Below are 3,288 nucleotides of genomic sequence, written 5' to 3'. Positions count from 1 at the left end.
CTAGTATATACACACTTAGACGGTTAGGACTTCCTTGCATCATCTCAGAGCCTAGCAGGAACTCAGTGAATGCTTGTTGGATTGAATAATGGCCATAAGAATGTTAATCCTCAGTAGTGCCACCTCCAATCTCAGTGGCTTAAAACAGCATTCAGGGGTAGGGTGTAACTCTGGTAGAGCACTTGCCTAGTATGCACAAGGCCCTATATTTGATCCTTAGTACTGCAAAAATAGATAAGGAAATAAAAATAATTGGGATTTATTTAGTCAACCAGTCAGTAGATCAACAATTTAGGTTGGTCTTAGTGGGGTAGTTCCTCTGATCCAGACTGGACTCAGTGGCATGTCATGTCTGGTGGTCACCAGTTGGGAAATAGAGGTGACTTGGCATTTGCCTCTCATGCACCAGCAGCCAAGTCCACTCATTGTCTCATAGTGGTAGCAGAAATGAAAGAGTACTAGTGGAAATGAATAAGTGCTTTTCAAGCTATTGCTTGTGCCATATTTGATAATATCTCATTGACCCAAGCAAGTTACCTGGCCAAACCAGAGTCACTACAAAAGTGATGTGGCAAAGGAGTGGTAAAGAATGACATTTTTTTTTTTTGCAACCAATCTACCAAAGTGCTTTTTCTTTCAGCCCCATTTTTAATGGTATTATTCTCTGAGTCTAAAATTCCTACAATGTATGGAAATAGCTTTATGTGTTAAAGTCCCTCATGATTTTAATTTTGAAACCACTAGTTAGTTCTTTCATAATAGAGGCTTGATCTGAAGTGATTTAGGCAAAGACATGAAGATCCGGATTTTTACTGGAGTGGAGCCTGTGTTTCATTATAGTCCATTCTCACGTCAGGTGTATCACCACAATCCTACCCACCTGCTGGTGCACGAGACTTCCAGGCACTGGGCCAACATTCAGGGAAGCAGACAACCATGTGTTTTAATCAGCATCTGTATCTTGATTTTTTTTTGGTTGCTCTTTGAGCCATGTTAAACAAAAACATAAAAATTACCTTAAAAGCACCTTGATGAAAAGACACTGTTATCAACTTTCTCATCAGATGGGAGGAGAATTCTGAACATGGGAATAAGAGGCCAATAGCACTTACTTCATGGAAAACAAAATAAAAAACCCTAATAAATGCCTAGTTTAACAAAATGATCATAAAGAAACCATTGATTGTAATAACAAGAAAAACTAAATAACCAATGTCATTCTCAGCGTCCCCTTACTCTTCTACCACAAGGAGATATATTACATGAAACATATGCACATAATTGAGAGGCAAATAAAATTGCTTAAAAAGAGACACTCAACTGACAGCAATAAAATTTAGACCAAATATCAGAAAACTATTAAGGCTAGCAGTAACATTGATTAGAGCACTATTTTCTTATTTGGTTAGTCCTAGGAGGACCATTGAGTTGCTATTTTGTTTAAACTGGTGGAAAGGTAAACTAATCTCGCTTAATGGGCAGAAGATACAGAAGTTCTGCTTTCTCTTTTCATTGCAAGGGATAGATCAGGGTTGGTTGAATCTTCAGTAAGATTACTGGCTACAATACATTATTTATTTCCTGGAAAGGAAAAGACTTGTAGAGACACACCTTAGCTCAGTGAAATGCTTTCTGTCAGCCATGTAAAACTGTGAAAAACATGTTGTTTCTTTAGGTTCTAGCTTCAACCCTTTCCTCCAGGAGGACTCTGTCACAAATCATCATTCAAGGTCCTGTATAAAAACTGTTGGTTTCTTCTCTGTATAAAAATAGCTAATTTTTTTTTTCATGTCTTTGTTAATGATGGCTGACAGGTTGAAGCATTCCCACACCCCAAGGAGAATAAAGTTCTCCAAGAAGTATTGATGAAGGTTAAGACAGGATTTCCACCCCTAAAAGGACTTCTCGGAAGCTAACCTTTTGCAAGGCAGAACCCTGAAAATCAGAGTTCAATAAAATATATGGAAACAACAACAACAATAAAAGACACATTGACACATTCTGTAGAAAATGAAAGTTTAGGGACTTCTGTTCAAATACAGCAGGTTGAAGACCTCTAGCAGTTAACCCTGCTAAAAACCTCCCCAGATGTACAGCAAAGAACAAACTCAAAGGGCAAAATCCACAAAAGGACTATGGCAGGTAAAGAGTTGTTAAGTATATTTTATTTTATTTTATTTTTCTTTCAAATCATTTTATCTTTAATAATGTGACAATAATTCAAAATATGAAAAAATGTGTTCCCTTTAAAGAGGATGCCACCATGATGGCCTTATACAAGCATGATGAGTAGCAGAGACTGGATTCCAAAGGGCATGGGTGGTTAAGAAGGCTTCATGGCTCACAGATTGATGAGTTTGGTTATGGATTCTCCAAAACGGAGTAGACGACAGAAGAGACATGAAATTTAAGGAACTCTCAGATAACAGGGTGCGGTTGCTGGGTCATGAGCACCTTGTAGTATTTCTTGATGGTGATTTGGTGTCACGAGTATTTGTCATCTGGGGAGAACTGAGCAGGATGGGCTGAGCAGTCTGCTGACCCATAGGGTCAAGTTTCTTCCGTGTGTAGACCTGATCTCCTTGTTCATTGAGGTAATACTGGAGAAACATGACCACGCTTAAACCAGAGGCTCCAAGTCCGACTTCAGCTAGTGTTCTGTTAAGTATATTTTAGAAGACTGACAGGAAAAAGACATATGGTAGCTGACTTCCTTGGCATGCTCTACTCTGGCAAGTTCTTGTGAGATAGTGGGATTGGTGGTGGTGAAGATGGTGGGAGAACAGAACTGCTGTCATTGGATATGAGGTGGCCCTCAATAAAGTTCATGTTCACAATGCAGAAAATGTTCAGAGGCAAATTGATGAGAGCTATAATCTCACTGGGGGACTATTCCATTTGATGGGTTAATAATTTGAATGGATTTTTGGGTGGTAACTGTAGACAGGTAGAGCATAGCTGGAAGAAGTAGGTCACTGGGATATGATCTTGAACTTTATCTTATCTCTGATCCCTCTCTCTCTCTTTGATTCCTGGCTGCCACATCCTTTCATCATGATGTTCTGCCTCACCTAAAACCTAGATCAATGATGTTGGCCAACCATGGACTGAACCTCTGAAATTGTGAACCCAAAATAAACTTCCTCCTGTAAGTTGTTCTTGTCAGGTATTTTGATAACAGTGACCCAAGTTGACTACTTTACCATTGAGCAACATCCCCAGCACTTTTTAAAAAATTTTTATTTAAAAAAAAGTTTGTAGTTGTAGATGGACAGCATCCTTTATTTT

The 3,288-nt window shown here is 38.7% G+C and overlaps 1 pseudogene; it reads right to left on the bottom strand.

The window, feature by feature from the left end:
- Positions 1-2,418: 2,418 nt before the first annotated feature.
- On the bottom strand, positions 2,419-2,612 carry LOC124968311 (H/ACA ribonucleoprotein complex subunit 3-like; annotated as a pseudogene).
- Between the last annotated feature and the right edge of the window lie 676 nt (positions 2,613-3,288).

The sequence above is a fragment of the Sciurus carolinensis genome, chromosome 17, assembly GCF_902686445.1.
Source record: "Sciurus carolinensis chromosome 17, mSciCar1.2, whole genome shotgun sequence".
NCBI lineage: Eukaryota > Metazoa > Chordata > Mammalia > Rodentia > Sciuridae > Sciurus > Sciurus carolinensis.
This window is presented reverse-complemented; position numbering and strand designations above follow the sequence as displayed.